General features: G+C 37.2%; 1 pseudogene across 1 annotated transcript; it reads left to right on the forward strand.

Moving 5' to 3' along the window:
• The first annotated feature begins 5354 nt into the window (after positions 1–5354).
• LOC145162214 (salutaridine reductase-like) lies at positions 5355–7015 on the forward strand (annotated as a pseudogene). Its single transcript, XR_013738963.1, has 5 exons — positions 5355–5443; positions 5551–5794; positions 5983–6048; positions 6275–6467; positions 6538–7015. The product of XR_013738963.1 is annotated as a salutaridine reductase-like (transcript).
• The last annotated feature ends 14182 nt before the right edge of the window (positions 7016–21197 follow it).

The raw sequence follows: 21197 nt of genomic DNA on the forward strand, positions 1-21197 counted from the left end.
GAATTAAGGACATAAGTCCGCACATCAAGGAAAAGTTGAACCACTGTTCTACATGCGTATTAATTTAGTGTATCTCGTGGGTTCCCGTGTTTATCTCACTGCTCAATCTACCCGAGCGTCGTATGGTCAGTCCAAACAATCCTATCTAAATCCACACTGTCAAATCCTTCGTGCCTACCAGCACATTGAACACAGAGTCTAGACAATTCAGATTCAGTCCCTTACACATGTTTTAGACTGCCCGTTATCACTTTCTTGATATCACTTCCCAATAATACCTACTAACGAAAAACTATAAGAAAATAAAAAATAAAAAATTGTCTTCAAAACGAATCAGTGTAAGATAAACTCAGGAGTATCGAGAAGAAAAATCAAACCGTAAGTCACCGATTGAATTTGCATCCAGAAGGTCTGAGAACAACACGCATAATCTCAGAACAGATCCGAAAATTCTTCACATCGTTAAGCACAAACCCCATGTGTGATCCTTTCCTTTCTTCCTTTCCTGCAAAAGGACACATACTCTTACTTAAAGTTCTGAGTGTTGCACAGTTGAGAGATGTCCTCTATCATGTGCCTGGAACAGCCACTATCAACAAACCGAAGTCTGATGATATGCCTCCATAGCTCCTCCGACACAGATCGGGATCAGTTGGTCTTTGGAACCCAATCCATTTTGAAACTGGGACGACCTTTTTTATCCTTGCAATGTACTTTCTCCCATGACACATCCTGCTTATCACAAACAGAAGATGTGGAAATATTAGAATCATTAAGTGATTTGGGAGATTGAACCTTTGGTACCTATCTGTATTCAGGTTTAACCCATTTCTTGTTCGATCCGATGGGTGCCTTGGTACTTGCTTTTGAACTGGAAGCCGATTGTTGAGATGACTTTGATTTTTGCTTCTTGACCGACATTCCCTTCTTGAACTTGGGAGATGGATTCTTGGCCTTGGGATTTGAATTCTTGCCCTTCATGGCATTCCAATTGCCATTGTCTGAACGTGACCTTGAGGGATTTCTTTTGGAAAATCTCCCTCTTGGCGCGTTCTGCCACCCTTGTGCATAGTATGGAACGTATGCGCGATTTGGACAATGTCTGGCAATGTGTCCGGGTGTTCCACAATGAAAACATGTATTCTTCTTCACTGGGAAGTTGTTTCTTCCTGCCCCTGGTGGCGTGTCCTTGCCTTGTTTCTGGTTGTTCCCACAAGCACACTTGCAACATGCACTCTGTTTCACTGGAATTGGTGGCCTGTATTTCTCAACAGCAGGTTTGTTAGGAGTGACTGAGCTAGAAGCAACAAATTCAAAGTTCAAGGAGACATTGGTTTGTTCAACAGTATTCTCCTTGTTCTCATCTTCCGCTACTTTACCTGCACAAGAAGTAGAGATATTAGAATTCTTCACCTCAACACTTTCTGGCACAACCATGACAGGTTTGCCATACACCATAAATGGTTCTCTATCTATTTCTTCCTGAGTCAAAGGAGTAACAGTGTAGTGATCATTGAAAGGAGGTGGAACATCATGATACCCTAGACCCTTGTTTTGATTATCTTTAAATGTTAATTGTTTTTCTATCATAGACACAACTACCTCACTTGACACATCAAATTTCTTAAAATTGAATTCAGCATCTTTATATTTTGCTTTTAATGTATCAAGTTCGGCAGTCACAGCATCAAAATCATTCTTAAGATATCTATAATGAACGCATTTGTCATTGTACTCTGACTGTAATTTCTTAAAGTCATTAGTCTTGGCCTTTAATTGTTCTTTCAACGGTTTCTGGCCTTTCCTAAGTTGGTACCCTTCATATTTAAGTTCCTAATTTTCTCTTTTTAATAAATCGATGTGTTCACGTAAATTTTTAATTGTTTTAATGCAAGTTTGAGAACAAGAAACTTCATTGACCGGAATGTTTGAGGAACTCATTGTTTAAAAATATGCCCTTTGACTTAAAACCTCAAAAGTCAACCTTAAAAGTCAAATTTAAAAAGTCAAACTTAAAAGTCAAACTTGAAAAGTCAAACCGAAAAGCTAAATTTGAAATTTTAAAAGATAAATGAAAAAGTCAAAGTTTAAAGTCAAAGGTCAAACTTGAAAGTCAAAGTCAAAATTTTAAGTAAAAAGTCAAAATTAAAAGTCAAAAATTAAAAACTAAAAATTTTGGAAGAAAATGGAATTTAAAAATAAAAGAAATTGATTTTTGGGTTAAAAGTGACAAAGTTGCGAAATTTGGAAGCGAGAAAAGACTCCTTTTGAATTAAATTTCGAAGGAATGAAGCAAGATTCAGCTTAGCCCAACTGGTAAGACGCGAAAGAGGAAAGAGTGAGATGATTACACAAGGATCCGGGTTCGATTTGCAACACTCGAAATCCTTTTGATTATCTTTCGCTGCTACGAAGACTATATGATTAAAATGAGGGAAGTGTTTAACATCTTGCAATGTAGTTGAGCTGGTAAGGCGGTGAAGTGATGGTGCAGGATACCCGGGCTCGATCCTTGCAACCCCCAATTTTTTTAATAAGAAGCTGCGAAGGGAATTTGCGCACACGAGGCTGCTTGCGAGGAGGACGCGTGCGAGGACTGTGATGGAGCCGGAGAACGTCCGGAGCCGTGAACTAGCGAGACCGTGAACGAGTGAAGTTGGCCGAAAACTTCGGACCGCAAACCCCCGACCGAACACGTGCGAGGCTGCTGAGCCGTACACCGAGGACCGTAAACTGACTTCGGGCCGTGAACCCTTCTTGGGCCGTACACCGTTCAAAGGTCGTACACCCTTCAAGGGCCGTAAACCCTTCAACAGATGCGAAGAAAAACGACGTTTTTCACCATTTTTGCTCCAAAACTCGATCTAAAACTCGTTTTTATAAAAAAAATGCAAATGACAAACCCCCCCTAATTTTCAGAGATCTATCCAAAAACGCAAAAATCCTTCAAAAATAAGATCAAATACGCTCTAGATCTGGAAAATTTGATTGATACAATCCAAGCTCTGATACCACTTGTAAGTCCCCAATCTGCTTGTGTATCAATCAGATCCGTTTGATGGTGTGGAATCCCAATCAAACGGATGATGCCAGATCTAATGAAGAAGAAGGAGAAGAGGAAGATAATGAATCTTGTATGATTTGATTAGAATGAAGATCCAAATACAAGATTCACACACAACTTACACACACTTAAGCTCATCTCTTCTCTTTAACTTTCTCTCTCTAACATATGCTCTCACTCTCTCTAGCCTCTCACACACTCCTCACCCTATATATATGAGATAGTTGGCCGTACACGGGTTTACAGCCGTAAACCCGTGTACGGCCGTACACACAACCGTAAACACATACATAGCCGTAAACACCGAGCTGTTTACGGTCCTAGACATAAAAATATATTTTCCTACAAAAGCAAAGTATAAACCATATTTTAGACCCAACACAAAAATATCATCCTATCCTTTTAACTTTAACTTTATGGAAAATGACTCTTTAGGGTAACTAACTGTTGCGTTTGTTTTCATTTGGTCCCTTTCCTTTTTTTTGTACTCAATATATCATCAAACTTGTTGTTTGTCTTCACCATAACCCTTTTGACCGGCTTTTGACCTGTGATAGTCGGTCAAAGGGTTATGGTGAATACAAACAACAAGTTCGATGGTATATTGAGTACATAAAAAAGGAAAGGGACCAAATGAGAACAAATGCAACAGTTGGTTACCCTCCTGATTTATTTTCCTTTTACTCATTTACAACAAATCCCACGTCATCTCCTGCTGATATTAATGACTTTATGAGATTCATTATTGCTTCTCTTCAATACATAACCCACGAAATAACATTATTCATATATGTACAACTTTGTAATGCACTTGAATACTTATTAGGGGAATCTTGACTAAGCAGGTGCATTTCATGACTACATTTACATTTCCAGTCAAATGATTTATCGTATCATGGATTCTAGACAAGTCTACAAACGAGTGGAATCACAAGTGCTGTGATTTTTTAGTTTACTTAACTTTAAGATCGAATTCATGGGATAAGATACAACATCAATATGTACAATATCATGCAGCTTTTGCAGACACATCACCATAATATACCTTGTAGTAAACGTTTATTCTGATAAATATATCACTCATACACAGTCATATCCTTTTGCAGAGAGGTGTTGACAGCTAACCACAGTAAGAATAGCATATACCATGTTTTAACGAAGTTACCCCTTCGAAACGTTTTTCATATATGTTATGGCCAAAGAAGGTTGCAGTCTTTGATAATTTTGCAACTTTAATTTCATTTAACTTTTTGGGGAAAATGACTCAAGATGATAACCAACTATTGGGTTTGTTCTCATTTGGTCACTTTCCTTTTTTTTTGTACTCAATATACCATCGAACTTGTTGTTTGTGTTCACCATAACCCTTTGACCGACTATCATAGGTCAAAAGTCGGTCAAAAGGGTTATGGTGAACACAAACAACAAATTTGATGGTATATTGAGTACAAAAAAAAAATAACCAAATAAAAACAAACGCAACAATTAGTTACCCTAAAATGTCATTTTCTCTTATGGTACTTTCAAATGTACTTTCAAATGGTCCAATAAAAAGATCTACTTGGTTAAGTGTTGAGACGGTCCTTTCAACTATTTAATCAATTATAGTGGCAGTCTTTCGTACATCGGTACCATAAATTTTCAATCTATATAGTCGCCCTGAGAACTGAGAAGTTATTGCAATTCATTGATTTTTATTTTTGAACTTTCAGAATAATTCGCAAATAAAATAATGTTGTATAATAGCGCCATTTCCTTAGATAAACAGTTACCAAAATGAAAATATAAAAGCGTAAGCGTTTTAATTTTCCCTTCATAAAATTTGAAAGAATCCATATTTAAAATAAAATTTTATATAATGCTTATATAATTTTTTTTTCTTTTATAAGACTGTTGTTTTTTTTAGTAGGGAAGCGTGAGGTGTGCTTTGTCCTTGTATCAAGGAAGTGTGAGGTGTGTGCGGCACAGACCCATGTCATAAAAGGTCTAAAAAGTTAAACCAAATAAAGTTTAATTATTGATAATAAGGGTTTAAAAAATAAGAAGTTGACTTTATATTTTTATATAGAGTTTGGCCTTGATATATATAACACATGAAGTCTGTATGCATAACGAATTTATAGAGGCCGGTGAGTTCAGTTGCTTAAATGCAATCAATTACTACAGGCATTGAAAAGACGTGATGAAAAATTAAACCGAATGGGCAGGGTCTCATCTGTTTTATGTGTTTTTGCTAAAAAACAATATATTTAACTCAAATAATACTAAAAATATATATTTAAGGAAAAATCGTTTATTGATATTTGATGCATTATAAAAGAGGTTGGTTTCTTTTTCTTATCTCGAACCCAATTCATATGAGCCAATGGAAAAGAAAAGGTATATCTCAACTTCGTCAAATTGTATCTTGCTACCGTAATTACAACCCTCAAATCTCAATACACAATTAATTATTTAATTTAGTTTTTATATGTTTAAAATTTCAGATGTGCAGTCGTTACGGGAGGAAACAAAGGGATTGGATTTGAAATATGTCGTCAACTTGCTTCAAATGGAATTGAAGTTATATTAACAGCTAGGAACGAGAGTCGAGGGATAGAAGCTGTCAAGAAACTCCATGATTCTGGCCTTCCAAATATCCTCTTCCATCAACTTGATATCAATGATCCACAAAGCATCGCAAGTTTAGCTAAATTCATTGAAACCAATTTCAAAAAACTTGATATCTTGGTAAGGAAAAGATCATAGCCCTGTACTTTAACTTGCTTTCTTGTTGTCTCACCATGTATAAAACTGAATGCTGTAAAATGCCATTTACAATTCAAAGTCCCTTTCAAGGTAAAATATTACAATTTCAATGTGACGTTGCTTAAATTATTTTTTTTCGCAGTTCAAGAAAATCTAAACTTCATGTGCAGATCAATAATGCAGCATTAATTGGAATTATTATGCATGAAAAAGAATTCAAAGCCGGTGCTGGATTTGTAAGTAATTTTCTATGCATGCAAGTCTTTCATAAATGGTAGTCGGCTCATTAGAGAAAATGATTAGATCATTAATCAAATCTTTTTAAGATACATGTATTAACTACTTAAATGAAAAGTTTTGTAGATAATTCTGAATCTAAAAAGCTTTCAGTTTTAATCTACAAATTAAGAAAAATCATGAACAATATATAATTAAGCATGATACCATGTCTTCTTTGATTAGGTGCAAGTGCTCGATGAGAATGTGCATCTTCTTGCGGAAGTCATTGAGGAAACATACGAATTAGGTGAAGAGTGTTTGCAAACAAATTAATTACTTTGCAACTAAAAGTGTAACGGAAGCACTTATTCCACTTCTCCAGCTCTCCAATTCACCAAGAATCGTCAATGTTACCTCCACTTACGGAGAGCTAAGTGTAAGTAATCCGTAATCACGTTAAAAAAAAATTAAAAAAAAAAAGGGACTTTAATCTTCCTGTTTTTCAGTATCTTCACAATGAGAAGTTGAAAGAAGAACTACGAGATATGAAAAATGTAACTGAAGAGAGGATTGAAGAGATTATCCAATGGTTTTTGAGGGACTTTAAGGCCTCAAAGTTGCAGGAGAATGGGTGGCCTTTAACAGTTTCTGCTTATAAAGCAGTGCTTAATGCTTACACACGGCTTTTGGCAAAAAAATTTCCTAATTTTATTATAAATTGCGTGCATCCTGGTTATGTTGAAACAGATATGACCATTCAAACAGGATTCATCAAAGTAGAAGAGGGTGCTAGAGCTCCTGTAATGGCTGCTTTGTTGCCGGACGATGACCCTTCCGGTGTTTACTTCCAACAAATGGAAATAACCCCGTTCTAATCTATAAATTGGGCAATGTAATAATAATAATTATATAATATGCATATATCTTTGCTTTTGTGGCTTTGTAACAATAAGATATAATCTGTTTGAATATATGGAAAATAAAGAAACTACCTAAAAGTTACTTACAGTTGCAACAGTTATATATATTTTCTTTAGAATGCATTGAACTTCATAGAGTTTAATGGATTGTCATATTATTTTATTACATTCCATACAACTCTATCAATTTTTTTCTCTAATGGATTGAACTCTACAAAGTTTAATAGATAATTACAAAAGCTAATCTATAGTATATATATATTTAAAAATTAAAAATTTTCCTCATTGAAGAGTTCAATGGTCATTGAACACCAAACTCATTGAATGTCAAGGTAACATCTCACTATGATAGAGTTTAATCCATCGAATGAAATATAGATTTGTCACCTTATTCAACTTTTATATTAAACTCACCATTGTGGATGTCTTAAATAGGGCGAATACTTTTTTCAACCAACTATATTAATTTCAATCATAGAGTCATGGTCACTAAATATCTTTTTGTACAAACAGAAGTACATAAAATTTTAAAACTAGTTCCATTGCTGTGGAAAATTGTAATGCAATCAATTTCCCCGTACGTTTGATGTTTTTTGATATGGAATATTTATCAAGAGGTTGACTAAGATTAAATGCTCAAATAAATATGAAATTCTATTGTTATTATTATATTTTTAATCTATCTCCCTGTATAATAAAAGATTGCATTCTTGCCAATAGTGGCATCTCCTCGATGCCTCCTCATATGATTTTCTCACCTGTAACTCATTAAATTTAGATTACCAATTTACTTCTTCTTCTTTCAATTCGATAGGCCTTATAATCGTCATTTGAATCACGTTCAACTACTCTTCCATTTATACCTCCTTGATATTCTCTTGTTTCTATTTATAACTCCTTGATTTGCTCAAAAGCTTACTAATAAATGATTTCAGCGATCTGACTCATTAAAAGTTCTAACCTAGATTTCTTTGGTATCAAAATCATCTTGACAAAACCACACCCTAAATTCACATAAATGATAAACCCCGTCCCATTTCTTTTCCCTGAAAATTCTAATTCTAGCGATGGTGATTAGTATGGTTGTTGGTGTAACGGAATCTACGAATTTTGTCGTTGTCGCTACTGATTGGTCTGAATGACATGTTCACAATGTGGCTGAAGCTCTAACTTACAAGGCAAGTTCTTTTGTTTTGAACCCTAATCTCTCTCGTAAACATAGTACTATGATGTAGGGTTTTGAGGGTTGAGAAAACAAGATTCTCTCTTTTTATTTGCTTTGCTCTATAACTTCACATTTCTTACACAACCTTATTTTCTAATTTTAAATAAAACAATGTTATTTCGATGATTGATTGACTTTGTTTTTTTAGTATTTCAAATTTTGTATTTCATTATACAACACTATCATTTTATCATTAATCTATACATAAAGAACGTTGTTCACATTTTCAAACCATTTTACACAATAACTTAGATTATCGATTATAGAATTTCGGATAAAACATCTAGCTTTGTGTAAAAATAACTATTTACAAATCTATGATTAATGATTATATTTTCTTTTTTATAGTTTCAATGTTGTTTTATTTTGTCAACCATGTAGTACACAAGTTTAAACCTAGCTAAAAAATAAACCCATCACCACGTCCCTCATCGACACCAACAATTTCATCATTTGTAACATCCAAAAAAATTACAACAAATTTAAACTTTTCAAAACAACCAATTTATTAAAAGAAATGTTTACAATAACATTGTTTCCAAAATATTACTTAAAATCAGAGTCTCTCAAGATACAATCAGTAGTAAAACCAAGGATATGTACGGTCACACCTTCGGCTTGCCACAATCATCAGAAGCACCTGAAACAATAAACTGAAACTGTAAGCACAAAGCTTAGTGAGTTCCCCAAAATACCACCACATTCACATAACAAATAACAACATGCATACAGAGCCTTCATCCTGACTGGAACGCCGCACCGACCTATAGACTATCTGGAACGCTCACAGAACCTTCAGCATGACTAGAATGCCTCACCGGGCTTTCATCCTATCTAGACCGTTCTCTGGGCCTTCAGCCTGACTGGTATGCCTCTCAGGCCTGCAGTTTATCTGGGACGCCCTGGGTTACAGAACCTTCAGCATGACTGGAACGCATCACCCGGCCTTCAACCTATCTGGATCGGGTCCTTTGATAAGTCTATTTTATTAATGTACTAAATTGTCATAAATCTGTTGAATTGATGTGTAATTGCCCAAGAATGACACTACTTTGATGAAATGTTGAATATTATGTGTAGGCAACTACTTAGTGCTAAAGTGGGTGGAACCCGTAAGAAAAACGAGCAAAATGAAGCTAACAAGCATGGGAAACAAATTGCTAAAGGAATAAAGAAAAATGGTGTTGAGAAATTTGACCACTCTTCAATCTTTTGATCATATCTCAAGATCTGGAGCTCCGATTGACATGAATCAAGAAGTTTCAGAAACTAGACAAAATTTCCTACAACTTTCATATTTTACGTTTTTTCTAATTCTACCGTTTTCATCACCAAAAGGGGCACCAAAGATGAAGGACGTCCTAGAACGCGTCTAAGACGTACCCTAGGACGCCTACCCGTTTTAGGCCATTTTCAAGTGTAAATCAAGGACGACAGAAGACATGTAAAATGTCCCGAAGGATGCCCAGACGTAGGGGTGTGCGCGGTGCGGTTTGGTGCGGTTCATACCCAAAACCACAAACCGCACCGCATATGCGGTTTGAGTTTATCGGAAACCGCAAACCGCGCCGCGAAAGCTATAAACCGCGTTGTGTGGTGCGGTTTGATGCGGGCGGTTTTGTGCGGTTTGAAAAAATCGCCTACATGATGTAACATATTATTAATCTTAAATACGTAATTACAAAATGACATTCTCACATTTCATTATGATTTAGATGTGGAAAATTAAGTTTCATGCAACATTTTGTATATAGTTTATATCTCTGTTTATTGATACAACGATACAATATCCATTTGTATAACTTATATGTCTGACTAATAGTGTCACTTTTAACAAGATCTATAATTATAGGTGGTTTTTAAAAACAATATTATTAAGAATTAATTAATACCATAATAACAATAATTAAAATACATAGATAGTACTTAACTGTGACATTGAATCAAAAAACATATACATAAGATGTGAAAAGATGTGAAGTTCTTTATATTCAATGATGCAAATCATAACAAATGTTGGTTACAGCTTACAAGTGCAATCTTGAAAATTTAAAGATATATAAGAATAAACTATAATAACCATTTGGTTATCTAGTTATGCATTTCCGAATATATATATATATATATATATATATATATATATATATATATATATATATATACACACACATATATATATACACACATGCGGTGCGGTTTGGACCGCAATCTTGTAATTATAAACCGCAAACCGCACCGCAAAGTGCAGTTTAATAAAATTTCAAACCACAAACCGCACCACTAAAGTTCTAAACCGCGTTATGCGGTGCGGTTTGGTGCGGTGCGGGCGGTTTATGCGGTTTGTGCGGTTTTATGCACACCCCTACCCAGACGTCCTATATGACGTCTAAGACGCCCACGATGACGTTGACACGGAAAACAGCTCCGAAAATCAGTTTTTCAACACCTATTTAAAGGAGATTTAACCCTAATCGAAGAAGGACTTCTCCCCTGCGATTTTTCCCAGTTTTGGAGGGTTCCAAACACGTTCAAAGCTTCTCCAAACACATTTTTGATCATCAATTTCCGAATCTGAGGCTACGAATCATCAAGTACACAATTATTCGAGGTTTGAAGATCGTTCAAAGGGTGGATCTACATCAATTCTATCAAGTTCCAGAATTGATTACTTTCTCCCCAAGGTCCCGTTGTTCTATGCTTTAATGATTATTAAACATCATTAGCTTTATGATTCTTAGTTTCTTTATGGATCTTACATTAGATTTCATTGTTTTTATCCTAGTTGTGTGTTTTGTGAATTTTATGAAAAGCTAAACCATTTATGGTTACTTCCGGGAATGTTTAGGATGATTTGATGAACGTGTTTTGATTATTACTTCTATTCCAATCAACTTTGGTTATTATATGTTATTAAATTTATAATTTCTATTAATGATAATTGAAGTTGGGTTTTATTCATGTGTTTAATTTTACAATTAAGATAGTATATTGTCAAATTCACTAATCGTGCCGAGTTTATATAGTTTAGGAACTAAGACGATTGTTGAATCAACATATACTATTCCAAACTTGTGATTTTAAATGCTAAACATTGTAATTGGTAATCATAAGACGCAATATTGCCAAGCCACTCATTGTTACTAATCCATTTAGACATAGGGAGTAAGACAATTAGTAGGAATAACAAATTGTGTGCCCAAAGTTATTTATTGCATATTAATTGACCTTAGTTATGTTTTCATAATTAAATTGGAATTTAAGGGAAGATAAACACGTGACTCTTAATCATCCGATACTGAACTAGAAGTAACCTTATTTTTCTTATTGGTAATCCTTTGGAATATAAAGTTTCTAGTTTTTAGTTAAATCTTAGCTTAAATATTTTTTTCATGACAATTACAAGTACTCGTTCTTTTTTTTTGACTATTTTAACACAAAGTTTGACTACAATCTCCTGGTGGATTCGACCTTTACTTATCCTAGATATCTAGTGTGTGTGAGGTTTATTTTTGACCGAGACAACGACTTCGATCAAAATTTGGCGTCGTTGCCGGGGAGATTGTGCGCTTAAACAATTGTGCTGAAGTAGTCATTAAATTTTAGTTTTTTAGTTTTATTTTTAGTTTGGAATCTTCACTCTTTTTTGTTTTTTTGTAGGTACACCGGTGTCTGCAAACAAGGCACAACATATATTCTTGCTGATACTCGATCGTGAATGGATGAATATAATTACATCAATCAAGACATGTGGTGGGAGAACGAAAATCTAGACCAATATCACTACTATAATGATGATCAATATGATGATGATTGTTGGTGGACTAGCGATTCGGCTCAAAACCAACACCATGAATTACCTTGTTCCCGGAAGACCAAGAATTAAATGAATCTTCATTCAGCAAAAAGTTGGATCAAATGCTAGAGACGTTGAATGAAACCTTCAACAAGGAGGAAGACAACTCCAAATCAATTTCAGCGATTGAAGATCAACTAGAACGAATAACGGAGCAGCTAAAGCAACAACCACCAGGCAAACCTTCAGACACTACCCAAGTAAATGAGGTAAGTTTTCTATGCAATGATAACATTATGCATAATCCTACACCACCCGAACTTGAGGTTGTGGTGGAGGATGATGTACCTTTAATTGATAATGATACGCAAAGGATGTTTGAAATCAAAGAAGTAATTGAATTGGAAAAGTATAATAAAGAGTTTCATGAGTTAGAAGCGTCCAAAGTTGGGGAGGGGTTTGTGGAGGCTAATATCACCCCCTACCCAACAACTTTTAAAAAAACCGACCCACAACTTCTTCTGATGGATTCTAAAATATTGGCCAAATACAAACAACCAAGTATAATCATTGATTGTCCTTTTTTGAAAAGCATATATGCTCATATTTGTTGCCAGGAAGGTGCGATAAATGTGACATTTGTAAGCCATAAATTGAGACTCCTATTGTTTGGACCTACTAATGATCCTCCAATTAGTGGTGACCTATTTGTAATCAATACTATTGATGATTATGTTTATGAGCATACCGCAAATATGCTCTATGGCACCACCCACAATTTGGAGAAAATTTTATCATGTAACAGGTCAAAAGCACCAAACGATTGCATGAGTCAACACAAGAAATGAAGATTAGGGAATAAGAAGCATGATTACACACACTCTCAAAAATCAAAAATGAAAGTGTTACATGATATCAAGTATCGATTGAAGAAGTTTACTAGATGGAAAGATGTATGGCTCTTCAAAACAAGGATTAAGCATCATCGTGGAAGGATTAAACGCAAAATAGTTGATTTACACAAGTCCAAAAAAGGCTTGCCACATGATCCGGTTCCTCAAAGTAAGGTGAGCGACCTCATGGTTGGATTTCAAGGAAGTCAACTAACATATGATCCTCCATAGACATCGGTCGAGGTAACCTGTCCCGCTAATGACGTTAAACTTGTCAATTTTGGAACTTTGTGGGTGTGCTCACTGCAAACCCTCACGAGACTTCACTCGTCCACTAGGGGTAACCTAGGGGTTTAAAAGGCTTGTTGCACGTGCCAAGTGCAATCGTGGACCCCGACGAAATTGAGGGCTAGTTAGTGTAGTTTATTTTTATTTGATTTGATTTGTGTGCTTGTAGTTGGTTTTTTATTATTATTTTAGGAATTTATCTTTTGATGCATCGAGGACGATGCAAGACTTAAAGTTAGGGAGGGGGTGTACACAAGAAAAAGACAAATGATTGAAGAAAAAGTGATTTTTTTTAAAAAAAATCATAATTATTCGATGTTTATTCGGGCATAACGAAACATTATGCAAATGCCTCCAACTAGTGAAGTTTTTTGGAAATCAAAACCGCCTCTACTGTCAGTACCATCAGGTGTGTCGTCCTCCATATTTCTAATTTCTTTTACATTAACTTTGATGAATTTTTTTTGGATAATCAACTTAGGATGAATGTACTGCTATCTTAAACTCATTATTATTATTATTATTATTCTCTCTTGGGTTGGTTCTATGAAATTTGTGATGAGTTAGTAGCTTCTCTATATCTTGAATGTAACTCATCAAGATGGAAAATGATAAGAGTTTCATACATCGAGTCATAATATATGATTAATGTTGATTTTGTGGGTTGCTCAGCTGGTTTGGAAATACTTATATTTATTTAAAAATTGTTATGTGAAATACCCAAGTTTGAAAAATGAAGGTTTTTGGCTCGAGCCTACGATCTTTCAATTGAGGACCCAACCGAAAAATATGTGTCATCATGCTCTGAGTACTTGGTCTTACTTATTCCTGTGCCTTTGGGGTTGGGAGGGGACTATTATTGTTTTCACACAACCAAAAAGCATCAGAAGACATTGAAGAACTTCCAAGTATAAATATTCAAGCTTAAGTTAAATACAAAAATGATCAAATCCGTTGAAGCCATCAAAGAACTTGAAGAATGCACAATCAAGATAAATATGAAGAAAATTTCAAGTTGAAGACATTGTGTGAAACAATATGTGACCCCTCGATAGCGGGAGTGTATGGGTTGGTCCATTAAGTGTTACCGACCACGCTAACTTTGTTAGTGAACCTTCAAAACGGGACTCTGGCAATGAGTTCAACTGATTACTCATGAGGTTGATTATTGGAAAGGGTTCAAAAAGTGGAGGGTTTCAAACAACAAAGTAAAATAAGCATAACATGTATTTGAGTTTAAAAATCCGGATAAGCAACTAATAATCCCCAAAATCAATATATTGTGCTATTAAAAATATTATGATAAAATGTACGGAATTCGTGATTCCATTGAGTTTTTCTTAGGAGATTAAGCCTACGCTGATTATTTCAGGCCAATCTCGGGACGAGTTTGGAATAAAATTGGGGAGGTTTGATAAGTCTATTTTATTAATGTACTAAATTGTCATAAATCTGTTGAATTGATGTGTAATTGCCCAAGAATGGCACTACTTTGATGAAATGTTGAATATTATGTGTAGGCAACTACTAAGTGCTAAAGTGGGTGGAACCCGCAATAAAAACGAGCAAAATGAAGCTAACAAGCATGGGAGATGAATTGCTAAAGGAATGAAGAAAAATGGTGTTGAGAAATTTGACCACTCTTCAATTTTGATCATATCTCAAGATCTGGAGTTCCGATTGATATGAATCAAGAAGTTTCAGAAACTAGACAAAATTTCCTACAAGTTTCATGTTTTGCGTTTTTGCTTATTCAACCGTTTTCATCACCAAAAGCGGCACCAAAGATGAAGGACGTCCTAGAACGCGTCCAAGACGTCCCCTAGGACGCCTACCCGTTTTAGGCCATTTTCAAGTGTAAATCAAGGACGAAAAAAGACATGTAAAACGTCCTGAAGGACGCCCAGACGTCCTATGTGACGTCTAAGACGCCCACGATGACGTCGACGCGGAAAACAGCTCTGCAAATCAATTTTTCAGCACCTATTTAAAGGAGATTTAACCCTAATCGAAGAAGGACTTCTCCCCTGCGATTTTCCCCAGTTTTGGAGGGTTCCAAACAAGTTCAAAGCTTCTCCAAACATATTTTTGATCATCAATTTCCGAATCTGAGGCTACGAATCATCAAGTACACAATTATTCGACGTTTGAAGATCGTTCAAAGGGTGGATCTACATCAATTCTGTAACGCCCCGTTCCTGGTACGTATCAATTTATTAAAGTCTTTTGTAAAGAGCTACTCGACGAGTAGTAGTCCTCGTCGAGTAGATGCCAGGTTGGACGCGGGTTTCAAGTGATCTACTCTGCGATTCTGCGCCTGGACTCGACGAGTAGGCCAGTCTGGAGGAAACCCTAATCCTTAGGGTTTTTACCCTATTTAAACGTCCTTATAGCCCCCATCCCAGCCTCCAGCACCCTTAAAGCGTTCCCCCTCAAAACCCTAGCCTCCATTGGTGAGTTTGAGTGATTCCTTCTTGATTTTGAGTGTTTTGGTGTATTCTTGGAAGTGTAGAAGAGAAGGAAGAAGTGAAGGTGCAAAGAAGAAGAAGGAGATCCAGAAGGTAGCTTCCATTTGCTACTTCATCTGGTAATAAAGCCTCTACCTTGTTCATTTTCCTAGTAGATCTTCATATATGCTTGTTTTGCCATTTTGGGACATTTCAAGGTCCAAACTCGAGATTGGAGCTCCTTTAGGGTAGTGAGCTATAGATCTGGACATCATTGAGCCCTAGGAGCTCAAAGTAGCTACCTTTATGCAAAGCAAGGCCTTGTTCCAAACCCTAGGTTCCCATTTCTAGCTTATTTTGGTGTTTTAGCTTCATACCTCTATGCATGTACGTAAAGTTAGCAACTTTACGTGTTATATCGGCCCTAGAAGCTCAGATCTATGAATCGGATGCACTGGAATCGATTAGAATCAACTGTTTAGTGAGGACATGCATAGGACTCGACAAGTTGTTCTTGGACTCGGCGAGTCAGAGCGCAAATCCTCCCGATTTCTCCGATTTTGGAATTGTGAGTTCAATCAGCGAGTGGAAGAGGACTCAGTGAGTTAGAACAAGGATCTGGAAGTAGAGGGACTCGGCGAGTCCACGTCCCGACTCGGCGAGTCGAGTCGCGAGTTAGAGAAGTGTGAGTCCGGGAACTCGGCGACTTCATAGTAGGACTCGGCGAGTAGAGTCAACCAGGAAGTTGACTTTGACCAGGGGTAAAATAGTCATTTTACCCTGAGATTAGTTATCAGTATTTGATTTAGTGTTTATGGGATTTGTAGCCGGGGAGTTCCGGAGCAGCAGTCAGACAGCCTCAGATTTAGCACCTCAGCAGCCAGCGTTACGAGGTGAGTTTCCTTCCAGTAGGAACGGGTCTACGGCCACAATGTCGGCCCGTTTAGTTAGCAGTAGTTCCGGACTTCGGTCTGATGCAGTAGTTCAGTGTGCTTGATGTCTTTGTGATTCAAGTATGTCTTTGTGTTATGTGTTCCGGACTTCGGTCCGATACAGTATGCAGTATATGTGTTTATGCTAGTAGTTATGATTATGATATGCTATGTTCAGTCAGTTCCGGACTTCGGTCCGATGCAGAGGGCAAGGCCCTGGTTAGTTCCGGACTTCGGTCCGATGCAGAGGGCAAGGCCCTGGTTAGTTCCGGACTTCAGTCCGATGCAGTTTCCGGACTTCGGTCCGATGCAGAGGGCAAGGCCCTGGTTAGTTCCGGACTTCGGTCTGATGCAGTGGGCAAGGCCCAGTAGTTGCTTTATATGTTATTGTATGGTATGTGGTAGATTGGGGGAGCTCACTAAGCTTTGTGCTTACAGTTTCAGTTTTTGGTTTCAGGTACTTCCGCTAGTAAGGGGAAGAGCTCGGGATGATGGCATGGCACACACCACAGCTTCAGTTAATCCTGGGAATTTTATTCGGATATTTTGATATGTTTTGACACCAGTTGATTTGATAAATTTATTATGACATTTTGAGACGCATGATCCATGGATTTATCTTTTAATATTTGATATTATGGTTTAGTAAAGTTTTCAAACGAAATTTTTTGGGTTGTATTTTTGGGATGTTACAAGTTGGTATCAGAGCCTTGGTTTGAGGCATTCAGGCACACTTTCGGGTATGACTGGACTCAAACTAAGGAAATGGTAAAAGATTTTCAAAAGAAAAATGTTTTCGAAGGAATTTTTGAAAAAAGAAACTTAAAAAGAAAAGAGTTTTGAGAAAAAGAAAAGGGTGTGGTGCATGCGATTAGCCGAGCTCAAGTAAGTACTCCCAAATTACCCATACAAGTTTATGTTATAATTATCAGTTCCAGTTTCAGTAGAACAGCATGCTAGAATAGGACTAAGGATCTAGGAGGATGCCTTATGTGCATGTTATATGTGTTTCAGCTTATTGAGAATTGCATGCTAGTATTGAGTAGACAACAGTAGGATAGCCTGTTTAGGTTATACCTGATAGTATGAGCTTAGCATTTTATGCTAGTACAGTTTCTCGTTATGAGGATAGATTTGCTTGAGTAATTTCCTGTGTCCGAATGCTGCTTGCTTCGTGCTTTGTAGGACTCGGAGTGATGGGAGTTAGCCATTAGGTGAATACGTCACGTCACATGTGATCAGGGTTGAATAATCTCAGAGTGCTGGATTTGGCCCTATTGCGCAGCTCTTGTTTGAGTCTAACCGTTGTAGGGACGAGTCTTTTACTCGAAAGATTATCTGAGCCTCGTCACATGTGATGGTATTCAGGTGATGGCTAATTGGCATTACAAGGAGGCCTTGAGCAGCTGAGGACTGGATTGGGTGGAGTCAGAGATTTCCCTAGGGCAAGCCTAGGATGAGAGTAGCAGAGATCAGTAGCAGTAGAAGTGACTTGGTGGAGTCGAGGCAGTACTTGAGGAAAGTACGGATAGATGTGGAAGGTAGTATGGGCCCGTACTACTGAAAGCAGAGGATCCGTACTTGAATCAAGGAAGGCTGAGATGAGACCAGGAAACTTGTAGTAGTAGCGATCCCTCGAGACATATCAGTGTTTCTGACGTTTGTCATGATGTGTTTTCAGAATGGTGGTTTTACGCCCTAGGCCTGCAGTCGGCAGTTCAGGAGCCAGCGAGGGATTAGGATCAGGCTCGGGGGCCGAGCATCTAGATGAGCAGACCAGAGAGTTCCTCTCTTCAGAGGTTACTGGCACCATACTTGAGCAGACTCCGGTGATCTTCGGTTCGATCAAGGAGGGTATTTTAGAGCTGATGGACGAGAGGTTGAGCACCTTCCGTGCTGAGGTGGCGGCCATGATGGGGTCGCGCACACTCACCTTCAGGGAGTTCCGGGCTTGTGGAGCTCCAGACTACCATGGGGCGCGGGATCCCATTGCGAGTACCAGGTGGTTGGCGGATGTCGCCAATGCGTTCCGCACCAGCAGATGTCCCGAGGGGGACAAGGTCAGACTAGCATCCTGTCTTCTGAAGGACAGGGCACGAGATTGGTGGGAGGAGATCGGGCATGCCATCGGGTATGACGCAACGCTTGATGCGATGACTTGGGCTGATTTTACTACCAGGTTCAGAGCTGAGTTTGCACCGGTTATTGAGGTGCAGCAGTTAGCCAGGGAGTTTCAGGATCTCACCCAGACTACAGAGACAGTGGCGGAGATTACCGCCAAGTTCAGGGAGAGGGCTCTTCTCATTCCTCAGTGGGCAAGGCCCAGTAGTTGCTTTATATGTTATTGTATGGTATGTGGTAGATTGGGGGAGCTCACTAAGCTTTTTGCTTACAGTTTCAGTTTTTGGTTTCAGGTACTTCCGCTAGTAAGGGGAAGAGCTCGGGATGATGGCATGGCACACACCACAGCTTCAGTTAATCCTGTGAGTTTTATTCGGATATTTTGATATGTTTTGACACCAGTTGATTTGATAAATTTATTATGACATTTTGAGACGCATGATCCATGGATTTATCTTTTAATATTTGATATTATGGTTTAGTAAAGTTTTCAAACAAAAATTTTTGGGTTGTATTTTTGGGATGTTACAAGTTCTATCAAGTTCCAGAATTGATTACTTTCTCCCCAAGGTCTCGTTGTTCTATGCTTTAATGATTATTAAACATCATTAGCTTTATGATTCTTAGTTTCTTTATGGATCTTACATTAGATTTAATTGTTTTTATCCTAGTTGTGTGTTTTGTGAATTTTATGAAAAGCTAAACCATTTATGGTTACTTCCGGGAATGTTTAGGATGATTTGATGAACGTGTTTTGATTATTACTTTTATTCCAATCAACTTTGGTTATTATATGTTCTTAAATTTATAATTTCTATTAATGATAATTGAAGTTGGGTTTTATTCATGTGTTTAATTTTACAATTAAGATAGTATATTGTCAAATTCACTAAATGTGCCGAGTTTATATAGTTTAGGAACTAAGACGATCGTTGAATCAACATATACTATTCCAAACTTGTGATTTTAAATGCTAAACATTGTAATTGATAATCATTAGACACAATATTGTCAAGCCACTCATTATTACTAATCTATTTAGACATAGGGAGTAAGACAATTAGTAGGAATAACATATTGTGTGCCCAATGTTATTTATTGCATATTAATTGACCTTAGTAATGTTTTCATAATTAAATTGGAATTTAAGGGAAGATAAACACGTGACTTTAATTCATCCGACACTGAACTAGAAGTAACCTTATTTTTCTTATTGGTAATCCTTTGGAATATAAATTCTAGTTTTTAGTTAAATCTTAGCTTAAATATTTTTTTTCGTGAAAATTGCAAGTACTCGTTCTTTCTTTTTGACTATTTTAATACAAAGTTTGACCACAATCTCCTCGTGGATTCGACCCTTACTTATCCTAGCTATCTAGTGTATGTGTGAGGTTTATTTTTGACCGAGACAACGACTTCGATCAGCCTTCGGCCTGACTGGTACGCCTCTCAGGCCCGCAATCTGTCTGGGACACCCTGGGTCTCTTGGCCTTCACTCTACACTGGTCCGCCTCAAGCCAACCACATACAACATGTCGTCATATACATAACAGATAAACATACACATAACCAGTCAACAGTCAATCAGACAGATCTTACAGATCACTAAGCATAGCATCATCTTATATACCAGGATACCGATCTAACAGATCACTACAGCACGATAACATACTATCACATAACATGATATCTAATCCAATGGGTCGGCCTTGGTGCCTTCGACCCGAAAGTACAGTGAGGCAAACTCACCTCACAGTCTGAACAATAGCTGATGAGGTCCCAACTCCAAATCTCAGTTCTAACCGCCACCTATCCAACCAAATTACCAAATTCTCAACACAATCCAAAATACTAAGAATATCCTTAAGTCAAACTTGGTCAACCCTGGTCAAGGTCAAAGTCAACGGTCAACATTTCCATTAGTTAACACTCACGTCGTGTCCAGACCTTGGTCACTTCGTGACAACGTTCTCAATCCGATTCCATCTCGACTCGGTCCAACCTAGTCAACTCAGTTAAAGAATTCACATGAGTTGTCATCATGATGTAAGCACTCTTCCTCATGTTGTGAGCTTCAATGATCTTAACAGAAAACGGGGGTTGCTCGAATCTCACGTTGTGAGATCTTGCATCTCACGTCGTGAGTGTTGTCTGTGGCTAAAGGTTAACATTTTAAGTCCTTAACCCATTATGTCCTTGAACCCATTTCATCCGGAACATAAAGGGGGCTCCTAAGGTCCATAAAAATGTTTCCTTTATGGTCATGCATGCACCATACATGATCTAACCTCTTTCTAGGTCAAAAGTGAAGAAATGAGCTTCGATCTTTCATGCATGCCTCAAATCCATTCCATCTTTCAGATCTGAACAATATTATGATCTAGGGACTCTTAGAATCCAAGTGGAGATGCAAAAAATAAATAAATAATACTATATTCTTATGAATCCACAATAAAATATATATTCGATCGAATGCTGCATGTAATGGTTTTTGTTGAGCAGATACGTGTTTTGCCTATGTTTATGAAATGAAATTAGACAACAAGA

Source organism: Lactuca virosa, chromosome 3, assembly GCF_052849685.1.
Source record: "Lactuca virosa cultivar CGN04683 chromosome 3, Lactuca_virosa_CGN04683_v6, whole genome shotgun sequence".
Lineage (NCBI taxonomy): Eukaryota > Viridiplantae > Streptophyta > Magnoliopsida > Asterales > Asteraceae > Lactuca > Lactuca virosa.